The sequence below is a fragment of the Rhipicephalus sanguineus genome, chromosome 4, assembly GCF_013339695.2.
Source record: "Rhipicephalus sanguineus isolate Rsan-2018 chromosome 4, BIME_Rsan_1.4, whole genome shotgun sequence".
NCBI classification, from domain to species: Eukaryota; Metazoa; Arthropoda; class Arachnida; order Ixodida; family Ixodidae; genus Rhipicephalus; species Rhipicephalus sanguineus.
The window spans coordinates 26,529,972-26,554,081 of NC_051179.1; the positions used below are offsets into that span (position 1 = coordinate 26,529,972).

Here is a 24,110-nt window from a genome sequence, read left to right on the forward strand (position 1 = left end):
TCACAGCGAGTCAGCATTTTTGAGGGTGACATATAGTAAGGAGGCGCTGTCGTTCATGCCAAGCGATAGCTTGACGGTCCGCGCGCACGGTTGTTTCGATCCCTTGACGAAAAATGTACACGGGTGGCGAACACAGACAACATATATTGGATGATAATAATATCTGCGGTTTAACGTCCCAAAACCACGATATGATTATGAGGGACGCCATAGTGGAGGGCCCCAGAAATTTCGACCACCTGGGGTTCTTTAACGTGCACCTAAATATAAGTACACGGGCCTCAAACATTTTCGCCTCCATCGAAAATGCAGCCGCCGCGGCCGGAATTCGATACCGCGACCTTCGGGTCAGCAGTCGGGCGCCGTTACCACTAGACCACCACGGCGGGGCAATACACAATGGATGATAACTGGTCTTTGGGCTCCAAGAAAACACTAATTTGTGTACATGTTTCGTTGAAAGTGCCTCTAAAGTATCGTCTTAAAGTTAATGCAGCATAGTGTTATGTTATTGAGGCCTAAGATTGTGAAAATAATTTATGAACACCCCGCGTCATTTATAGTCGAGTGCTGATGCCGGGATACAAAATTTGCCGGGACGTTCAAGTCTTCGATCTAAAATGAGCGACACAAATGCGTATCTGTACGGCAAAATCTACTATCAACAAGAATAGATGCTTGAAATCACGGAAATGAGTGACCGTCCGTACAGAGATGGAGCCTTTATGCAAATGAAACAGTGATGGCTGAGGGGGGAGCTCGTGTTTTTATATCGGAGCTAGTATATGGCTAGGCGAAAGCAAAATTCGTCCGTCCTATGTGCGCAAGAACTCCCAGCGCGTATTTGCTGCAGAAATTGTGCAAGCCCCACGACTCACCACTGGTTCACTAAGAATAAAGAAGTCTTCCGCGGGCAAAAACGTATGGGCCACAGATATTGGGCAAATCCCACTATACTCACCACTGATCCACTAAAAATTAAGGAGGAAACACATGGGCGGCAAACGCCAATTGAGGTTTCTGATAGACGCAACCAATAATTGAGAACTAATTTAGTGAACCGTCGGGATTAAGCCAGTAATAAACACCGGCGCCGCACGTTTCAGCGCCATTGTCGTCTCTGTACTCGTTTCTTTTGCGGTGTCTGCATTTTGCGGCAGAAAAGCGTCCGTGAGAGGCCGTCAAAGCTGACTTTCTTGCAAAGCTATGCTTGTTGCGGGGAAACTCACTTTACGTGCACATTTTCTTAGTTTGACAGGCGATGGCTCCTCGTACACAAACTTCTCATGTATATGCTGAGCGCTCCATAATTCATTGACGCTTGAACAGTTAAGTTCTGTTTTAAATGAATATGTAATAGACAAGTAAATAATAAAAAACGGCCGCAAGTGCGCCATGAGCGTGGCATGTAAATCATGTCATACATGACATGCATATCATGATTTTCATGTTACCACGTGTCAGCTATGTTCGTCACAAAGAAATGTCTCGTCATACCAGTTTTCGTATGTATCCCTTCATTTAAACGGCCGCGAGCGCCCCGAGACCATGTCATGTAAATCATGCTGCACATGACATGCGCGTCATAATTTGCATGTTAGGACCTGTCATTATGTTCGTCATGAACTCTTGTCACGCCGTACCAACTTTGGTATATATGAAATTAACGGAACGGCCGCAAGAGCACAAAGGCCGTGGAATGTAAATCATGCTGTTCATGACATGCGTGTCATGATTTTCATGATATGACCTGTCATTTATGTTCGTGATAAGGCCGTGTTATGACACACCAATTTTGGTATACATCCTATTAACGGAACGGCCAGGGAGCCCAAAGGCCGTGGAATGTAAATCATGCTGTTCATGACATGCGTGTCATGATTTTCATGATATGACCTGTCATTTATGTTCGTAATAAGGCCATGTTATGACACACCAATTTCGGTATGCATCCGATTAACGAAACGGCCAGGAGAGCAAAAAGTCGTAGGCGGCTAGATAGATAGATAGATAGATAGATAGATAGATAGATAGATAGATAGATAGATAGATAGATAGATAGATAGATAGATAGATAGATAGATAGATAGATAGATAGATAGATAGATAGATAGATAGATAGATACGCTCAAAGTCGCAGAAGTTCGCTAAGAAATGCTTCGCATTTAAAAGTAGTAGTTCCGCCGCATAGGCGAAGCAAAGAAAGCGATAACTGACGCTTTAAGGATATCTTCATTAATAATTAAGTGTGTTAATCTATTATTTCAACGTCTAGCGTCTCTTTCTAATCTTTTGCGCGCAGCACCTTATTAATTAAGTCTACTTAATTAAGAACCTCCCATTATTACTTCGCAAATATGAAAGCGCAAATACTTGTTGGCTCTCACCTCACGTATAGGCTATAATAATCCTCCACGCATTGTCGGGACAAAGGTAAGCGACGGGCGCCTTTCTTAGAACTTCAGAAACTGTCCCAGGAAACACTACTTAAAGAAAAGAAGTATCGGTGGCAACACTACTGGCCGGAACCTTAAGGCGCTTAAGACGAAGTCATTAACGTTCTCATGAATCTAAACAAGGTGCTTTCTGGACATGACGACGAGACTGTGCCGGACGTTGTTGCCGGAATTTCCCCCAAAGTCGTAAAGCTGTCCGCGGGTTCCTCGCTCGTCGCAGGAAAGGATTACGTTTGTCGGCCTGAGGGAGGCTCGGGATTAGAGCATCAGGCTGAGGCAGGGAGCACTCGAACGCGCTCCGCTCGGTGCCTTCCGTCGCCGCACTAACAGCGTTAGATTCTCTGAACAACCGCTCGTTGCAATACGGCACGGAACGGGCCGTGTGTAACTAAACGTCATTCCGCTGCCGTAGCAGTTGGCTCTGCGCAAAAAAAGTAAAAGAACAAAAGAGAGAGAGAAAGAAAGAAGGAAGGAATAGGGAAAGAAAGGAAGGCACAAAGAAAGAAGAGGGAGTCGGAGAGAAAAAGAAGGAAAGAAAAAAAAGGAAAGGGAGAAGAAGAGAAAGAAGGAACGAAAGAAAGGAATACAGAAGGAATGAAGGTAAGGAAGAAAGAGAGAAGGAAAGAAAGGGACATAGAGGGATGCAAGGTAAGAAAGAAAGAGAGACAAAGGGACACGGAGGCAACTAATGAAAGAAATAGAGACACAGTGAGAGAACGAAAGAAAGGGAGTTAGAGAGAAAGGAGGAAAGAGAGAGAGAAAGAACGAGATGGACATAGAAGGAAAGAAGAAAAGGGTGATGGGGAGTTGGACGGAAAGAAGGCAAGAAAGAAAGAGAAGGAAAGAAGGAAAGGGACGCAGAGGTATTGAAGGTAAGAAGGAAAGATAGAAAGAAAGGGAGACAGAAAAAAAGAGGCAAAGAGAGAATGCAAGAAAGAGGGGTAGAAAGGGACATAGAGGGAAAGAAGGAAATAGAGGCACAGTGAAAGAACGAAAGAAAGGTAGTTAGAGAGTAAGGAAGAAAGCAAGAAAGAGGGAGAGAAGGAAAGCGGGCAAGAGGGAAAGAAAGAGAGGAAGTGACGGAATGTCTCGTCCTCTTCTGTTCCCAGGTTCCCAGGGAAGCAGCGGCGCAGCAGCATATGTTTACCCCTCGGATTAGACGTGCAGACAAACAAACAATAGACGGGAGCGCAGCTGCGTGTAGGCAGATGCCTTTAGTATTCTCTATTCTTCTCGCTGAAGATTGCTAGCCGTAAACAAGTCAGTGGAACTCAGTCACTAGAAAGATGAGACAGAAAAGAAGGAGAAAAGAAAGAACCTCATTTGCCGCCGACTGTACACGACGACGAAAATGAACAAAGGGTCGTTCCTTTTGTCAGAAGAATCAGGAACAACACACACTTCTCCTTGCGCACAGACTGCTGAGTCGTTATGCCCGTTTATTATTTTCTTGCTTGTTTGTTCTTTACGTTTGCTGAAAGCAATGTTATGAAGTGAAATAAGGACTTCGCAGTGCTGAAAAATGCGTCCTTTAAACTTTTGCACGGCATTTAAGTCGAAATATGCGCTGGGTGTTTCGGAGAACGCTGCCGTGTATAGTGGGCACACAATAAATGAAAACTTCGTCGAGACAAGTGGCGGTTTTATGGGTTTAAAATATATTGCCGGAAGGCTGTTTGTGCGAACTTACGCATGTAAATTCGTGCACAAGAAGATATATTATAGACTTTTTACGTCCTTACCGCCTTACAAGTTATCATTGTATATGTATGATAAAGCGTTTGCGGGCAAGCAACATGAATCGTCTTCCGTGTTCGAAAAGTGCCTGTGGAAGTAAGGAGAAAAGCGAAATCCACGGTAGCAGCTACAACGGAAAAGCGACCGTTTTCGCTTGATTTATGAGTGTAATTTTAACTGTTGCCAACAAAACTGACAGAAACTGAGTGGTTGCTTCGGAATAAAATTGGTTTTGCGAATGCGTTCCGGGCCGCTATTTACGATTCATGACCTTTGATGTAGATTCTAGACCGTAACCGTGTTTAACCAGTCGGAAACCAACTGCGAGACGGAATGAAATTGCAGGTCCAGGCTCCGCAAGATGTGTGCGCTGCGCGGAGCGGCGCACAGGGCTGTTCAGAACGACCAGAAGCGCTGTATATATGCGCGTTTTCTTCATTGTGCTGTGTCCTTCGTGCGCTGTCTATAATTTTTGGCTATGTACCACCAACTCGCCCAAACATTCGTTTTAGCCATAATTTAAGTTGGGCTTCCTTGCGATGCTTCACTGTTTGCGATGAAGCAGTCTTTGCGGCCTTGAAGAGACGTGCCACGGTCTTTCAGCAATTTAAAAGACAATAAATAAAATGCAGGTTTTGGTTGTATGGCTAAAGCGTTCGTGTCAGATAACAGATGCGCGTCAGCTTGTTGCCGTAGAGCGAACAGACAAGTATAGAGATTATCTACACCCTGCAGCTCTACCCTGCCTTGATTTGAGTGAAAGTATCTCCGAAAGTGATCGTCCGAGAATACGGACCTCGGCGCGTCTTTCCTTCGTTGTAAATCTCCAACGCCTGTAGACTTGATGTGCTCCCCCAAGTGTGCACGTGATTGTGTCCATCTCTCTCTTTTCGCCTCCTTTAAAGACGAGAGTCTTTCTTGAGATACTTCAACGCAGAAATTTTGGTCTGTCTGCCTGCCGGTCATTCTACCTGTCACACGATTCAACCAAACCACATGGCCAAAGTTTAAGTACTTTCTGAACGCCCAGCCATCTTGAACTGGTAGCTGAGTTCATACTAGTGAACATTGTCGATCAAAAAGCGAATATTACGCATATCTGAGGCGCAACATCAATATGTAAGTATTAGGTGGTGTGTTCCTTTACTAGAAAGTACATAGATACGTAATTCTAAAGACCCTAGTGTTTCTTAGGCTGCGCTGAAAATGCGACGCTATGCACGAAAAAGCCCTCTGCCGACGAAAGCCCCCTGCACAAGCTCATGTCGCTCATGTTTCCGACGTATTGCCAGATGGTGTCCATATCCCACGCAGCGCCTCCTCTATAGTGTTTCGACGACATTTCCAGCGAAGCACGTTTATGCGCGGCCAATTTTTTATCGTCCCCAAGTGCAGGGTAGCAAACCTGACGTGCGTCTGGTTAGTCTTTCCTTGCTTCTCTCTGCCTTTTTCTCTCTGATTGTACAATCGAAAAACAGGTAGAACAGGGGAACGCGCAAGTACGTGAGTTCGAATTGGAAGAACTCGTTTCTCGGAGCTTCTATATCTTTCCTTCAGACTGATCCCACGTGATATTCAGCACAGCACATGGTAGGCATAACACCGGGGATGGGGGGGGGGGGGGGTACTGGGCCAAGACAGCACAAACATCTCGCTTTCTGAACGTTTGCTCGGCGGCTCTCAATCGGCTGAGCGCCATTTTTCTTCTCAGGGAACGTCAGCGCAAATCACTGGCTCTTCAGACCTGAGGAGAAAGGCGCGAAGACGCGTCTTTCTGGCTGTTCACACACACACACACACACACACACACACACACACACACACACACACACACACACACACACACACACACACACACACACACACACACACACACACACACACACACACACACGCACGCACGCACGCACGCACGCACACATACACACACACACACACACACACACACACACAACACAGGGCGCCCTGTGTGCGCGCGCTGTTTGTGTGTGTGTATCTCCCTTTGTCGTCGTCTTCGGGCCTTTCGTCTCACAAGATGCTAAGCCAACACGCCTAGTTGTCCATGCAAGCGAGATAGATGTTTGTGCGATCTCGGCTCTGGAGTACTAGAGCATCGTAACTATCTAGTACTTATGCCAGCGAGCATCAAAAACAAGGACGAAACGGACACATAAAGATAGACAAAGACAGAAGCCCTGAGCGCTTACGTCTTTGTCTATCTTTATGTCTATCTTTGTCTGTATTTGTGTCTATCTTGGTCTGTCTTGTTTTTGATGCGCGCTGGCATAGGTTATCCTAAATCAACTAGCCTTCCAGTACGCCTTAAGCAAATATCTAGTACTGTATAGTGTACACAGGGAACGCTGCAAAGTGGCGATGCATAGCGATGCATAAGGTCTCCAGATAAAAAAAAATAGTAATACTAATAAAATTCTTTTATATAGGGGAAGTGGAAACTTAGGCGAGTTGGTTATGCGTAACGAAAGATATTTACGGCAAGAATCCTCTGTCTTTGTCCGCGTCGTCTAGCGGCATTTTGTAGCATTAGCTACACTGGCCGAGGCGAAGCAGTTTCGCGTGGTACTTTGAGAGCCGTGCTGCGCATACGCGAGGAGCAGTGACGTCACACGGCGCACAACTGGCACACCGAAGCTGCTGCCGCCGTGCTGTCCCATTTGGCTCTCCGCCGCCGCCGCGCACGTCTCGCTGGTCTGCGCATTCCAGAGGAGCGACGTCATAGCCGTGGCAGACGCATTGGCGCCGGCGCGCGCCCAGCTGTGCGCCTCCGTTGCGCAGTGGCCGTCTGACACTGCGCCGGAGTCACTTGATAGCACCTCTCATTTTGCGCGCATACGCAGACGTATCAGTGGGGGTATACATATAGCGGAGAGGAGGAGGAGGAAAGGAAGAACGGAAGGAAGGGAGGTTAGACATTCGTCAGACCGGCTGGCTGGCGTTTGCCGGTGTGGTATAGCCATGGAGAAGGAGAGCGCAAATGCTGCTATGCGGCGCAGAAAGGCGGAGAAGCTTGACAACCAAGAAAGCTAATAATAATCAGCTGAACCTTAGCTAACGCTACGTATATCCTGACATAGCCGAGCTAAGCCACTGCAAAGTTTTTACCAGCGGAGCTCTTTAAGAAAGGGCTTGTCGATGATAGAACAGCTCCAACAAACTAAAAAAAAGTTTCAGGAGCTGGAACAGACGGTATAAATACCAAGGTGTTGAAAAACACCAAACATGTAACCAGTCTCATATTGTCATTATTATTTCAGCAATCACTAGATACAGGTTCAGTTCCAGAGGACTGGCGGATCGGAAAGGTCGTTCCTGTCTTCAAGAAAGGTAATCGGTCCTCTTCTTGCGATTACCGCCCCACATCCATCACGATTGTCTGCTGCAAAATAATGGAGCATATCGTGTATTCCGAAGTAGCGCATTTTTTTGTCTGCTAACAACTTTTTTAATCCTAATCAGCATGGTTTTCGTCCCGATAACTCTTGTGAAACCCAACGAGCCCTCTTCCTCCATGAAATTCACTCGCACCTTGATAATAATATTCCCATTGACGCCATATTTCGGGGCTTCGAAAAAGCATTCGATAAAGTTTCACATCGTCACTTACTGCTTAAACTTTCATGCCATGACTTAGACCCATCAGCGCTCAACTGGATTCGTGAATTATTAACTGATCGCCGGTAGTTTGTTGTTGCTAACTCCTGCATGTCTCCCCTCCCCCGTGTTCACTCCGCGGCGTTCCACAAGGTACGGTACTAGGCCCCCTCCTTTTTTCAATTTATATTAATTGCCATGTAACATTAACTCTAATATTAGACTACTCGCTGATGATTGCGTGCTATATCAGCCTGCATCTAACGTTTTACATTCTTCCGTTTTGCAGAGGGATCTGAACACTATTCAGGAATGGTGTGAAAACTGGTTAATGTCCTTAAATATTAAGAAGACTTTCGTAATGACTTTTCATCGGCGTAACAACTACACCGCTAACACTTACACCCTATACAATTACCCCGTAGCCACTACTAACACCATGAAATATTTAGGCTTTCAAATATCCTGTGATTTAACCTGGTAGCTACACATTATCAACGTTACTAATCCTGCTAATCGGGTCCTCGGTTATCTTCGTCGCAACCTTGCTTCGGCATCTACCTCTACTAAAGTAATAGCCCATAAAACGCTTGTAAGGCCTAAACTTGAGTATGGCTAATGCCATTTTTGATCCTCACCAAGCTAACCTTACAAACATGCTTGAATCCATCCAGAATCGTGCTACCAGATTCATTATCTCGAATTACTCAACTAATAAAAGTGTGACAACAGTAAAATCGCAGCTTAACCTTCCTCATCTTGCCTCTCGCCGTAAACTTTCACGTCTGTGCCTGTATTATAAGTTCCTTCATTCCTTGCCACCAGGCAATAACGGGCTCATCGGATATCGCGCCATTGTCATCCGAAGGCCGTCTATCCCGTACGCTACCGAACTAAGACCTTCCAGAAACCGTTCTTCCTTCAGACGGCGCAAGACTGGAACGACCTTGTCGCCCATATTGCCATGTCAGCTAACGTTGCTTAATTTAAAACGGCCGTAAAGAACCATTCGTCACCAGCAGAAGAAAGCGAACCAGCACCCTTAACATACCACAAATTGCTGCAACACTATCGGCTTGAACGGAGGTTCTACCCTCCCCCCCCCCCCCCCCCATCCCAAACTTTCAAGAGACGAAGGCACGGACTAAAGACGACTTCAAAGCAACACATTTACGCACGGCGTTCTATTGCATCACCTAAAAACCAACGTCATACGACTACATCTGGACACACTGTAATGTGGCAGACACCCTAGCACACCTTCTGCTGCAATGCAAAGGCAGCAACCCAGCCATACAAGCAGCAGCAACAGATGCAGACACAAACCTCCTTAGTGAAGCGTGGGAGGCTGCGATCTCCAAGCCGGACCTGATCGAACAGCGCCAACTCGTCGCGCGGGCCTGGCAGGCGGTCCAGGCCAGAGGGTTCCTGGAATAAGGGACCCTCCCACATTCACTTACTGGCTACCAAATGAACGTTTTTCTCTCCTCTCTCATCACTTTAACTGTGTACTACTGCTGTTTTAGGAGCTGGCTCGCCAGGTTCTTAAGCTGGGGCAATCTCCCGCACCGTAAGCGTAACCTCAAGTTACAGAGGCGACCACTACAGGCGCAGCTCGCGCGAAAGAGAAGTCTTCTTCCTCTTGTTCCTGGAGCGCCTTGATGATGACATTAACGCAGGCAAAACCACAATTCCTCGATTTCCTCGACCACACGTTCGGCCACAGCTGCAAGGTCTGCGACCGCTTGTGCTTCGACAACAACCTGACCACAATTGTACTGAGCATTGACGGTTTACCCGATTATCTCCGACACAGCTCCTCAATCATCATTCACTTCGTGGATATGGCGTAATTTTTAACACGAAAGTGTTTTATGCCGGGGTCCACCAAGACTTCAGTGACGTATTTCCGTCACGGAAATGACTTCGAAAAAATTTACACGATCAGATGGCAAAGAAAAAGAGTTCCGTCAACGGACACCGAACCCACGACCGCTCGGTCCGTAATAACAGATACAGGCACGCTATCTACTGCGCCACGGTCACAGACTCCAGAGCATTTACAAACGCGCCTTTTATTGCGATAGCAATTACATGGACAGTCTCGGCTGGAAAATGTCCGCCCCCGTTGCCGTCATGCACGGTATATGTATAAGTATGTCTGTATATATATATATATATATATATATATATATATATATATATATAAAGCCCCAAAGAAAAATAATTCAGAAAAATGCTTCCGAAGCGCGGAATCGAACCAGGGACCTCTTGCTCCGCAGCGAGTGGCACTAGCCACTACGCCACGGAACGAAGGTCCTCTGCATAGCTAACGGCGAGCGTTATATACACACCCTTTGCCGCTGGACGGACTCAGAGATGGCCGACGCTCATAAGCGCTTCTTCATTACCAGCGAGATGGCGCTAGGAGCGCGACGAGCGCATTTAAAAGTCGTCGGCGAGCTCGCTCGCTTCTTCTTATATTTGCGCAAGGAGAACCTTGGCCTTCCGCTGTCTGCTCGCGCGGTTTTCTCGTGGTGAGGGCAGGAGGGATGTTTCAAGCTTTAACCGTGATGTCCGCGCTCATGTTACGGAGCGCCGCTAAACGAACAAACAGAAGATGAGCGCGAACTATCAAGTGTCACAGCTCGACACTTGAAGCACGCTAGTTTCCTTCGCTGCTTCGGCCGCCTTTGTAACAGGAGCGCTGTTCAAACTGAGAGCATCCATTGGCGAGCCTCACTTCGTATAGCATTAGTTTCTTGCTATCGCATTCATTGCTTCGCCCTTGCGGCGAAACTGTGATTTTTTATATCTACCACTCTCGCGGTCGGCGGGGTGGTGTTGCCCTCTGGGAGCGGTAAAGTAAAGTAATTGTCATTACTGCGGCCTCCGCGATTAGCACTTGCAACGCGTTACACGTCCGTCCAATTCGAACCGTTTTCAATAGAAATTCAATTTTGTCAATGCCTTAACACACCGCGAGGTGGCGACCTTGACCCAAGTGTCGTAAAAGCGTCGGCATCCGACGCTTTTACGACGCTTGGGGTCAAGGTCGCCACGCTAGCATCACGCTAATCCAAACCAAAAATAGCTCTGCGACGCGTGCCTGCCTCACCTGGCTGTAACACCGTTTTCTCCGCTCACGCGCTCGCCCCGAGAAAAATCGCGGACGGGCTACCGGGGCGGCATACGCGCTTTGCGTTTCCCTCTAGTCCGGCCGTGGCGTTCAATCACATTTTATCATGCCGCGCCGTGGCGACCAAGTTCTGCGTCCAATATGCGACGCTCTTCTGGCTATCACACCTCGTTCTCTGATTACGCTTTCACCGTTAACTGCTACAGCTACCACAAGGGTGTGTTTAATCATTTAACATGGACGTTAGTCGTCGGGACGGAGATGTACCATAAGTCATCAAAGTGGGTGCATCCACGTTAAACGGTGCTATAACCGCCAGGCATCAATATACATTGTGCAAACTCTCTTATATCAATGTACAGTAAACATTCAGTTACTTCTGTAAGGGCACGCATTACTTTCGTGTTATTCCGATTCCTATGACGGAGGGATCAAACATCTTTCTTTTTTCTCTCTCTCTCTCTTTTCTCTTGCCCATCATGTTAGGATTGACCTTAAATAAAGACAGCTTGCTCTTTGCGACGTACAACTGAGAAATGAGGATAGTTATAGTAAACTTTTCTGTATCACCTAGTAATTTGGCAGATAATGAGGCCTGTGGCCAGCACACCCATTGAGGGGGACACGATCGATGTGCAATGTAACCGTTTGTTGAAACCGTGGCATTTTTAATTGTGGCCAGGGTTGACAGGTTTAGCTACTTTTTTAGGCCGGTGGCCGCAGAAAAATCGTCTTGGCTACTTGGCTCCTTTTTGGCTACTTTCTTGTCCCCTCGATTTGAGCAAAATTATCAATATCTGGTGATGTCGGAGCCACTGGTGTTCGAGTGTATGGTGCCAAAACATGGCAGCCATAGCGTGCTTCCTGCTCCAAAAACTGAATTTTCCATTTCGATTACGCGGATAATGAAATTTAATGAAAAGGATGGCGCTGTGGCTTAAGCAGGCGTAAGGTCCAATGGTCGATCATGACATAAATATAAAAAAACTACAGGTGTATAACCTGCCAGTCAAGCAGGCGTCGCGCACACTAAACAATGCTTTTGGATGCCTGGTCGGGACTCAGCGGGAACTGTTGCATGGAGCCTGTTTTTGCAGATCGCCCATTGCTGAACGTGGCTTTAAACCGAAAGTGCACGTGAACAGTAATCGAAAGCGCTCCGCATCCAGGGCGCTGTGCACTCATCGACATTAGAAATAGTATATCGGACATTTCAAGTGAGCACTGAAAAACCAGGACACGAGAGGAAAAGGCGGTAACACAAGCGCTCACTAATAACAGCTGTTGTGAGCGCTTCTATTGCCGCTTTTGCCTTTGGTGTCCTGTTTTTTTTTTCTTTGGTGCTCTCTTTAAAATGTCGTACCAACTCACCCAACAAACAATCTTTCTTGTATATCCGACGAACTGTTTCTATCGTTTCTTAGGCTTAGTACGGACTGCGACTCTGGATTCGTCATCACGGAAGAAATTTTTGCGAAAGGGCTTCCATTTATGTTTCAATGCCGTAACTCATGCCGTAGACTCAATTTCATTGTCGCAACTTCTAGTCATTTCAAGAAAAGTCACGCAAGGCGCGTGGAGAGAGACTCATTTTTTTCAACAGAGCGAACACTATGTCGTCATGCATGAAATGATTGCTAAAGTCAAGAATTTATGCTGAAATCTCCGGAATTATGATTTTGAATTGTTCAGGCAGCACATTTACAATTTCGCCGGGAGGCTTTTGCATTTAGTCATTTAAATACAAATGTAGAAGTGGATTTCACACATGCGTGGCTGCTTTTGGCTACTTTTACTGTCCTTGGCTCAAGTTGGCTACATTTTGCCTACTTTTTTTCAATTTTATGGCTATTTTTTGTATTTTCGACCTGGCAACCCTGATTGTGGCAGCCGTGGTAGCCGTGGGCTATGGGTACCCAAGTGTTAGTAGCGTCCTCTGATGGAATAAACTTTTTCTGAAACTTTTCTGGGGTCGGCCTGCAAGGAATTCACGCGAGTTGCGCCGCCTTGTCGTGCGCTTTTCATGACTGGATGCGCACAATGTCGTGCACGGGAATTCCTTTGTTTGGACATGCGACGCGGACCGCCCTCCAGCAGGCTCGACCGGATTTATATTCCACGTGCCTTAGAGGCGTTTGTCTTCGATTTGCATATTCAGCCCTTTCCTACTTTTCCTGTGTACATCAGATCATCGTCCTATTGTCCTAGAGCTCAAAATTCCATTTTCTTTTTCGGAAAAACCATGGCGCCTTGATAGACAGACAGACAAAGCACTTTTATTTGGTCCTGAGAAGACGAATGCCCCGTCAGGGGGTAACGTCCGCGGGCCGCACCTACGATGGAGCCGGGAGGTTGAGACTCTCGGCGACTTCGCGGGCTCTCTGGACAGTCCTGAGCTGCTCTTCCTTGGCGGAGCTAGTGAGAAGTCCTTCTTGATGTTCGCGTCCTCCAGGACGCGCGCTCACGGTTGGATTTGTCACGTGCAATACGTGTGTATCCCGCTACATCTAGCCCAGCTGATTGGGACGCGATTAAAGCGCAGTGGCGTAGTCACTGTTGAGTTCAAGGCCGTTCGCTGCGTCGTCGCGTTTCTGAAGAGCTGGCCGATACTGCAACGAAGTTGCTCATCGCCCTGCGGGCCGAAACGCCCTCTCCCCTGATGCGAGCTTGGCAGCGGGAGTTACGTGAACGCTTCCAGCGCTTGATTGCTGCCTCGTCTCTGGCGGCGGCAGCATAGAGCTGTAGGCGCAACCCCTGTGCACATCCTGGGGTACTACGCTATGAGAGGCATTCGTTTCTTGGGCAGTCGCAGCCCTCTCCCTCTATGACCACACATATACCACCTGCGCAGCCGCTTCCTACACGTGATCGGCCTCTTGGCGCATTTCGAAGCGGTATCATGTTCTGCCATGCAGGCAGGCAAGTGTGACATATTACCGCCCATGGTTAGAGGGTTACCCCGTGTTTCTCAAGAAGCCGCTGATTCTCTGCATGGCCCCCTCCATCACCCGAAGAGGTAAAGGCCGCACTGCAGTCCATGAAACGTGGAACGACCCCTGGGCCAGACGGTTTTCCAGTTGAGTTTTACCCGACATTTTGGAATGAGATCGGTGCTGCCTTTACCGCAGTTATCCGGCAGTGTTTTGATGATGGCGTCTTTCCATCAGTTTTCGAGATGGCCGCATTATACTTATCCCAAAAGGCGACGCTTCCTCTGTTAGTCCTGAAGATGGAAGGCCTATCCCGCTCCTTAATGTTGATTGTAAGACCTTCGCGACGGTTATAGTTCAACGTCTGAGGGCTCTGTTGAACACCTTGGTGGGTCATCACCAGGCTTCGTCAGTGCCCGGACGAGAAATGCACGGCTTGTCCTTTACCACACGTGATGCCTATACGCTGTCGCGGTCAGCGCGTGGTCTCCTTGTGTCTCTGGACCAGGATAGAGCATTTGACCGACTGGAGTACACGTATATCTTCAATGTGCTCACAGCCTTCGGCTTTCCTCATTCATATGTGGAATTAATTAGGAATACCTACACTCCTATAAAAAGCACACTGGTTCTGGATGGTTGGGAAAGTGCTGCCTTTCCCATTACGTGTGGGGTCCGCAGGGATGTCCATTGTCTCCTGTGCTATTTATCCCCAGCATTGAGCCATTTCTCTGTGCTTTAGACGCGGATTCGCGCGTCCGGGGTCTTGCGCTTAGTCGGCTGCGCCTGCCCCCAGTTTCGTCAAAGCTTCCCTCCAGAGCCGCAGCGCGGCGCTGTCGTCGCGCCGTAAACTTGAGCTTGGGTTTTCTATTTATTTGAGAGATTTGGCGTCTCTTTACTGAATCTAGGGATTTTTGTAAGGCTCTGGGATTGTTACATTACGCGACTTAATGACAGGTGTTACTCAGTAATCACAAGTTTTCAACTTTAAAGGCTATAAAAAAAAACGATAATCTTCGCAATTTGCTCTTCTTCATTTAGGAGAGCTTTGGTGTCCTACTGGGGTGAGCGAAGGTGATAGCAGTTCTGTAAAGCAATATTATGATACCCCCCCTCCTCCTAGTATTCCGAATACTGTGTTTGTGGGGGGGGGGGATGACATTTAGTTGTCGTGAGCCTTTAGCACTGAGATGGGACGCGAGTATCATCAAGAGCGCACTGAGTGATTGCTTCTCTGTGAAAAAAACGAACAATTGTGTCTTGTAGTGCGCGGTAAAACTTGCCAAAGTTCACGCTGGCCGCGTGGCTTCGCCGTGCGAAGTTGCGCTATGTCAAATAACTTCTGGACCAGCTAGATACATTGATACTGACACTGACAATTGGGCGGGTTGGCGCGGATTCACTGTATGAAAACGGCGTGACGGAAAGAGACGAAAATACTGTTTGTATGTTTTCAGTCTTTCAAAGTGAAAGTAGTGACAAAAATATTTGGCCAAATGGGAAGCTGATCGAAAATTACGCGATGGCTATCGGTCAGTAAAAAAAGGGCCCTTGCATTTATACTGCAAATCACGCAACGCTAACTGCAAACGTGGAAAATTAGAAATTGGCCGCCACCTCGCAAGCTGCAAGCACAAGGAAGGCGCTGCAGACTTGCATTCGAGCCGGACGATCAGGCCAAAGTGAACTTGACAAATCTGTCGGTCCCAATTATACTTCACAGAAAATATAGAAAGAACACCCTCAATGGCTGCTTTTATGCTGCTGCTTACTTGTACTAAGATTCAAAAGCAATGGGTGAGAGAGCGAACTGTCTTTAAACTTTGTTAAATGTGAATTAGCATGAATAACGACCTGAGAAAGTCAATCTAGGGATAAAACGTTGACTTATGTTGGCATCACTGCTTCTGAAGAAAGAGAAGCACAGAACAGATAAACGGAAGGGAAAGGAGAGAAAGAAACGGACATGAGTAGAGAGAGAGAGAGAGGCGGGATCTCGTTAATGAATATCATGTTAATTAAAACCGAGTTAATTAAGAGCATGCTAATTAATACATTGGTAATAACATAGGTGGGTGACAAGCTCCGCTCTTGCACCACTAGTGCAAGCCGTCCATATTTTTCTCTTAATCGAGCGACCTTAGGGACGCCTCGTACCTCGGCTATCAACCGTGACGAGTTAGATAGGTTTGTCTGTTTTTTGCGTTTCTCAACTTGAGGAACCGATTGCACATTCTATCCAAATTTTCTCGCTGCATATCGGCACTTTGTTTACGCCAGCCGTTAGAGTGAAGCGCCCAGCCCAGCACCGCAATAAGCACCCGATTGATTGATTGATTGAAAACTTTATTGAAATATATACAAAGTGCTCTCGCTTGTTTGCTTCAGCACCATGGTGTAAAAAAAAATGGGAAAGGAAAGAGAGAAAAAAAAAGATAAAAAGGTGATTTTCTCAAACTGGTGAGCTTGTTGTGCTTGTTATTGCTGGGCAGGGGATGGCCGTCTTGCGCAAGTCATTGCACCATATATTTAGCCTGGCTCTGATGAGTGGATCTTCGAGTATCCAGTGGGTGGTTTCCTCCATGTCTTGCTGTAGGTGGGGCAGCGTACGTTGGGCTCTTTTTATGAAAGCAGCTCGGCTTGATTCGTGAATTGGGCATTCCCAGAGGATATGCTCCGTGGTTGCTGGGGCTTGGCAGTAGTCGCAGTTGGGGTCAGGGTATTTAGTCGGGTACATCTTGTGTAGCACTGGGATTGTTGTGAAGCTTCGTGTTTGTAGTCTTCTGAGTATGACCTCGTAGGGGCGGGTGGATCTTGGTGGCGGGGCGTCGTGTTTTGTAGCTTCTTCTAATTTAGCCCTTAACTTTCGTCGGCGGTGGACTTTTGCTCGGTAGTTGGCGTCATGGGTGTCGCCTTGGATTAACGTTGCGGTCTGCTCCGAGCTGGCATCCCCGAGTTGTTCCTTGCTTTGATGCTGCAAGGCTCGGTGATGAACTAGCTCGTTCCCCGGTATATTGGTGTGTCCAGGAATCCAATGAATCCTTACCCGGATGGATCGTTCTTGAAGTTGGGCGGCATAGTTGAGGATGTGCCTGGCGTATTCTGGTAGCTTACTTCGAGTTTGGAGCATTCGAATCACTTGCTGAGAGTCGGTGAAGATGTGAATAGCTTTTGGCGATGATTCTGTTTGAGTGTAGTGGGCTAGAGCTTCCGAAATAGCGTGCCCTTCGGCTGCTTCGGGTAGCAAGCAAGAATGCGTAATAGAGAATGAGGATGCTTCCCCTGTTCTCAGGTTCAAAAATGCCCCAGTGTTGGACCCTTCTAGAGTGCACGAGGCATCCGTGTAAATGATTTCTTCTTCGTCAGATATAGTTTTTAGGTACTCAATGTGCCGCTGAGCGTAGTAATCCCTTCTCTGTGTGTCCGAGGCTTGGTTCATATGTTTCGGAAGCGGCCGATTGTCTGTCACGGTAATATCTTCCCATGGTGGAATGGTGGGTAGAATTTGAGGTAGGTCTTCGTTGCTTAGGCCTAGTTCGCTTCTGATGGCTCTCCCCGCACGGGTTAGCTTGAGGCGCTCATTTTGGGCTTGCAGTGCTGGCTCAACGTAGTCGCCTATTGGAAGAAGTAGACCTGTTCCGTACAGGTCTTCGAGCTTGGCGTACTTCGGTAGCCCTGTGGCGATACGAATGCATGTTTTGTTGATGCATTCAATTATGTCAAGCTGGGTCGGCGTCATTGGCAGGAAGGGTAGCCCGTATAGGAACCTTGAGTGGACCAGCGCCTGTGCGAGCCTTTTAATTTGACCTTCGGATAGGCCCGAGGCACTGCTTGTCAGCTTTCGCAGCACTCTTATTGTCTGTTTCGCCGTGTGCAGAGATTTTTCTACCCATTGGGTAGACCTTGCATTTTGTTGGTATATTATACCTAGAATCTTAATGTGCTCTTTGCGTTGTATGCTCGTGTTTCGAACAGCAAGTTGGATTTTATCTCGAATGAATTGCTGCTTTCTATGGTTTGTGGGTTTGAGAACCACTACAAACTCGGTCTTTTCTGGTGAAACCTGGATACCTTGTCTGTCAAGGAAATTGGTGATAACATCTATTGCTTTTTGGAGTTGCTGTTGTTGGGTAGAGGTGTCTCGCGCGTTAGACCATATTGTAACATCGTCTGCATAGATTCCCGCCGAGATGGACTGGACTTCACTTAAAAGGTAGGCAAGTGGACGCATTGTTATGTTGAACAGCGTTGGGGAGATAACAGCCCCTTGCGGAACTCCGATTTTGTTTGAATATGGCTCACTGGTGAATGAGCCTATTTTTATAGAAAAGGTCCTGCTCTGCAGAAAACTTCGAACGTAATTGTACAGCCTTCTACCTACAGGTAGTTCTGACAGCTCTCGTAGTACAGTGTCATGAGGCACCGAGTCGAAGGCCTTCTTTACGTCAATGCCTACAATAGTGCTCGGCCAGTACGGTGAGGGGTCCTTTAGTACATCCACGTATAGGCGCCGGAGTGTGTCCTGCGTAGATAGGTGGGGTAGGAAGCCAGTTTGGGTCCAATGATAGTGTTCCCCATTTTCCAACATCCATGTGAGGCGTTTGTTTACCATTCGCTCCATCACTTTGCCGATTACTGAAGTTAATGAAATGGGACGGAGGTTACTGGCACTTGTAGGAGGTTTGTTTGGCTTAGGGAGTGGTATAACACTGGAATGTTTCCACTCCGTAGGAATTTTTCCATCTTCCCATGATTGATTGATGATGGCAAGAACGGGGATTAGTTGGTTTTCTGTAAGTTGCTGTAATTGTTTATACGTGATCATATCGGGACCCGGAGCTGTTTTACTATTTGACTCCTTTAGTGCTGTCATAAGTTCTTGGATTGTGAAAGCAGCATCCATTACGTCGTTGCTTTGCTTTTCTTCTGGCCATTTTGGATACTCCGGATCCCTTCCCGGCTGTGGAAAAAATGTGTTGGCACAGGTATCGGCGGTGGCTTGCGCTGATGAGTGGGAAGCCAAGCATAGGTTTTCAGCGGCTGTTCTAGTTTTGCCCCGGCCTTCCAATGATTTGACAATGTTCCATAACCTTTGATTATTTATCCGACCGTGTAGCTGGTTGCAGCAATCCTGCCGTTGCTGCCTACGTAATTTGCAAGCGTACTTTGATGCTTGTCTTGTGAGAACCTTAAGCTTCAGACGATTACGAGCTGATTTTTCTGTCCCGTATGCATGTAAAGCAGCTATGCGTGCCTCCCATAAGTTAAGGAGGTGCTTGTCGGGCGCAGGCTTTCGAGGTACTTTCTTGTAGGTTTTGCTTGCCTTCCGTGTCGCTTTTCGTATATGTTCTGTAAGTTCATTAAGGGTCGCTGTTTCTGGGCATCCGTCCATATAAGACCGATACTTGTCCCAGTCAATGAATGAACCCTCCTTTGCCTGAGAAAAAATCCTGCCCCAAGCAATCACAATTGGTAAGTGGTCACTGCCAATATTGTCGGGCCATGTGTCCAAGTGCGTACCTTGTGGTAAGTGCCTAACCCACGTGAGGTCCGGCGATGTATTATTCTGCTTCGCGCCACCGATCCTTGTGTACTGGTCTGGCGTGTTAAGAAGAGTAAAACCGGCGTCTTCCAGAGCTTCCTTGAGTTGCTTCCCTTTTGGAGAATCTTTTGAGTATCCCCAGAAGACGCTAGGCGCGTTAAAGTCTCCCAGAATTAAAGCTGGAGCTTTAGTGTCCATTTTACTGAGGGGAATTTTCGCATTACTTGATTTTGGAGAACTGTAGCAGTTCAATATTTCATATGTTATGCCCTCGATTTCGGTGCGTGTCTGAATGCACGAGAATGAATCTGAAGATAGCGGATTGTGGACGGCAGGAAGGTTCTTCTTCGTGTACGTAACACATTGACCTGATGAAACGCCAGCATATCCTGGTATGTGGCAATACTTGCCCGGCTCCTGTACGCAAATAATATCGGGGGTTTTTTCGAAGGAATTTATTATGTAAAGGAAGTCATTGACTTTGTTGAGAAGGCTTCGCGCGTTCCACTGGACTATCAGGGGCATGATTCTGAATCTTTGTTTTCTTCTTGATCTACAGTGGCAGCTGGCCTACTGCGTTTGTTACCTGTAAGCGACGCTTTTGGTTTGAGTGTCTGAATAATGTGCTGCATGTGTTGTAGCTGTGCAGCGAACTGCTCGAAGCGACGTTCGTACTGCTCATATTCGGGGGGGAATTGTCTTTGACTCAAGGTTAGAGCGTCTCTAGCAGCGTTTTGTTCTTTTAGTTGGATAATAAGCACCCGACCTCGGCACGCTTTCTTGATACAACGCAGCGCCAAGAGATGTCGCTGCCGGCGGCAGCTACTGCTCTTCGGGAGGATGTTCGCGCACGGCTGCCGGCGTTCCGCGGTATGCTAAAACTCTCTAATATATAAGACGACGTAAACACAGAGCGAAATCAATAAGAAGCGCCCCGCTTTCTCTTCCGATCGCCAGCGTTGCGTACTGGCGGAGAAAAGAAGAAGTGGGAGGCGAGAAGAGGAAAAGCGAAGAGGTAGGCCAGTGGCGGCGCGCGCTCTCCGCGCTCCACAGAGCTCCACTGGCTCCACCGCCTCCTCGCGGTCGTAGCCTCGCGTGCGTGCGTGCGTGTCGCTAGTGCTGGCTCGAACGTTCTGGCGCTCGCAACGCTCGCAACAGTTGCCGGCGCGCGCCGGTCGAAGAACTTCCGCCGGGTGTTGTGCGTTTCCCGCGATTCGGCAGCGGTGATGGCTGCTGCTTGTGTTGCTTCCACCGCCGCAGCCCGCTGCGGTAGCGTCGACGGATCCCGGGCGGCGCGATCGCGACCCGCGGCGCGCTGATATGGTTTCCCCGAAGGCCCCCGAACGACACTGCGGACGTAGAGCGAGGCTTTGGACGCAAGCGTAAGTGAACGCGGCTAACATATGCTGCGCGCTGCCGCGGTAGCAAACAAACGGCGCTCGGCTCCGATGCGGTTAACGCACGCCTTTCGGATCACGCAACGCGCTTGTGCTGGTTGCGTGCTCGAGAAGGAAGCTTCGGTCGTCGAATGCGGGGCGCCCGCATGCAGATAGGGCGCGGTGATGTAGGCTTTGCTGTATTTCAGTGGGCTTTACTGTGACGGTACTGTCGATACCCTTGATCATCGGTAATCATCTTGGGTGACTCGTAATCAAGAATCTACACCCGATGTACAGATAGTGCTGATTGCTTAACGAGCTTGCACGTTAGGTGCCCCGATTCGTTACGAACGGAGCTGTTGACGTACTTCAGATGGTGCATGCACGGTTTGTAATGCGCGCCAACCGAGTCAGTACGAACTGTCGGGAAGTCCGGCGCTACCGCGGGCGACGGACGCGCAAGAACTTTTTGTGAATCGATCCGACTTGAAGCATAATTCCCAGTGTAGTAGATAGATGGCACGTTTACGCTAACTTATGGCTAATACACAATGCTCTTTCATTTCTTTCTGTTCGGCTTTTAGCAACGCTCAGAGGATGCAGCATGACGGAGAAATTGTAACGAAGTTGGCACATGTCGCAGCTTCCGTCGCTGATAACGCTACGGAAACTATGGGTGCGTTGCGACACATGTATAGACGTCCTTGACCTGCCGGCGTTATTTTGTCCGAACGTCTTTTACAAAGTGTTTGCACAACAGCTGGAACATATGCCGCAAATCTGCGCGCACTTGTCGACTGTTTCTTTCTTCATATTTTTTTCGAGCTCTGCGCTTTTCTTATACACCGTCGCACGAGGGGTATTTTCGGTTGTGACCGCTTTGACGAAATCGGATGACGCTATTCCCGCGTTTGACGTAAACGCGTTGCCTTTGAAGCGCTGGACCGCTTCGCTAAAACCGCAACAAGTGCCGCTTCACATGTGTAGATAGCGCTAAACGATGGATATTGAATATGTAAGATAGTGACGTACGGTAAATATCACAAAACGAAGCGACGCGCAGAAGAATAACAAATAGCAAAGAAATGGCTATAACAAACAAAAAAACGCACGCGGCAAGCCTCGTACGCGTGGTCTACGCTTATTTATTTCTCTTTTTGTGTGCTACACGCGCAATTTCGTCTGTATATCATACGAGATCCAGACGAATAATGCAGTTGAAACAAACAAGTTTTCGTTTGATTCGTTTTTGTCCTGTGCAACATCTTTGTTCTTTTTTTCCTCTACATGCATGTCCCGTTGTATGTATAGTATTCTGAACTGTGTTTCTAAGTATTTACACATCGACTATAGGCCTTCGTGAATCGATTCCAACGTTATGACGTCATTCGAATAGTTCTATTTTATTCACTGGCGCTACGCGTGCGTCAGAGGACCTCATACCCGCATGCTGAGGTCCACATTGCTCGGCGACACGAGAAGCGCACGGACAAAAATAGAAATGGAAGGGTTGCTAGAATTTTCAATAACATTATCGTCTCCTACTCACGCGCTCATTAACAAATAAACCAAGAGGCCGCGCGCATGTTAATTGTTTGCACAAAACGCGTTGCCCCTCCGTTAAGACGTGCGACGAGCCTTTCGCTATACCTTTGTGAACATTCGCTACCTCCATATTGCCATGCGCGCTTAAGTTATTTATTTTGATATGATGGGGTTTCACCCACAAAAAATATGTTGCCATCCCTCGGCTCCGCAATGTTTGGGAAACTTCTCGATTGTTTTGGAGTATTAATCTGATCAGATTGCGCGCACGACGCGGGTAGTCGAGTTTGTTCCGGAGCTAATGCGAGCACTATAGGGCTTTCGATCATTATACAAGACGCGCGATCCGCCGACGATCAGATTACCGACGGTCGACGACTGTGATCGCAGCTATAAGTGTATACAGCGTGCATTGCTTGTACTTTGAGCTTTCCGTATCAGAGCACAAGTTCACCCACTAAAGAGTTCAGCATTTACCAGTCTTGCTAGAGCATTGTTCACCGTCACAACTTTGTGACAATATGGCCAATATGGCCAGTCGCTAGAGCAAGCGCGTGATAAAGGTCGCATAACGCTTCACGTTTTATACTCATTGTATATAGGTCAATATTGGTATTTCAGTGACCTATAGTGTCTGCACTGCGTGTGACGTAGTTGCGCTGTGGTTCAGTTGGAATTTCAGCTCAGGTATGTACACGTCAAGCAAACGCAGCGCACACGTGACTGCGCAGTCGACGTATTTTCCGAAGCAAAACACCCAAAAAATGTGAAAAATGGGCGCACTCGATCGGTGTCCAAGTCAGTAGCAAAAGTGCATGTGTCGTAGAGTGGCACTGCTCCGCATAGCACATTATGCGGAAAAGCATAACGCATTATGCTTCCGCGCTGCGTGCGACATAGAGTGGACTGTTCCACATAACACATTATGCGGAGAAGCATGTCCGCGCTGCGTTGACATTAAGGGACACCGTTCGCCATAACACATTATGCGGAGAAGCATAATGTCTTATGCTTCTCCGCGTTGCGTGTGACACTGTTCAGCATAACACATTATGCGGAGAAGCATCACACGACACCGCATGAGCTACAGCCAACGCCCTTTTATTCGGCAACGTTGGAATAGCTCGCCAGTTTTGCACCGAACTTTTTTTCAATGTCCGTAAAAAAATTCTGGAAGCAAAAAAAAAAAGTTACCGTTTCCTCACTCAACTGACTTACTTCCCCGGAATATGAAGCTATACAAAGAAATACCTATAAAAGCCCACTTCGGCAGTCGTACTTTCCAATTTCTCGTGAAAACGCGATCGCACCAACTGATATGAAAATGCATTGCTACTATGGAACATTGAAGAAGAAGAAGAGGGAAAAAAAGTAAAAAATAAACGTATTATCCCGAAAACGTATTATGTAGAACCGTATCAACGAGATACCACTGTATAGGAGGCGTTCCAGTAGGCCTTTCCCAATGTTTCCCGTAAAGCCAGAACCTTGAATAAAATAACCCCACTATATGCATGAACTTTAAAGCGGATAAACGTTGGCTGGTTTGGTTAGGTTAAGATGGCGTGTGGTTTTCTATGTAGACTTGTGTGTTTTTACAGCAAGGAAATGAATTAACAAACAATTGAAGCCAAAAATAAGTTCGTTGCAAATGAGCACACCTACTGAGAGTGTCGGGATCTGCGCAAAATCTATTCCGCGGCAAAGCCACCACGCGAAACAGTCCACCTTTTTTCGCGCTTTCGAAGCCGCCACTGTCACTTCCAGCTG

General features: G+C 47.5%; 1 protein-coding gene across 1 annotated transcript in view; it reads left to right on the plus strand.

Moving 5' to 3' along the window:
• Nucleotides 1-20,557: 20,557 nt before the first annotated feature.
• LOC119389273 (rabphilin-3A) overlaps nt 20,558-24,110 on the plus strand; it is a 99,009-nt gene continuing 95,456 nt past the window's right edge. The window contains exon 1 of the mRNA XM_049415074.1: nt 20,558-20,798. The gene's annotated coding sequence lies outside the window, so the exon portion shown is untranslated. The remainder of the gene's footprint in view (nt 20,799-24,110) is intronic.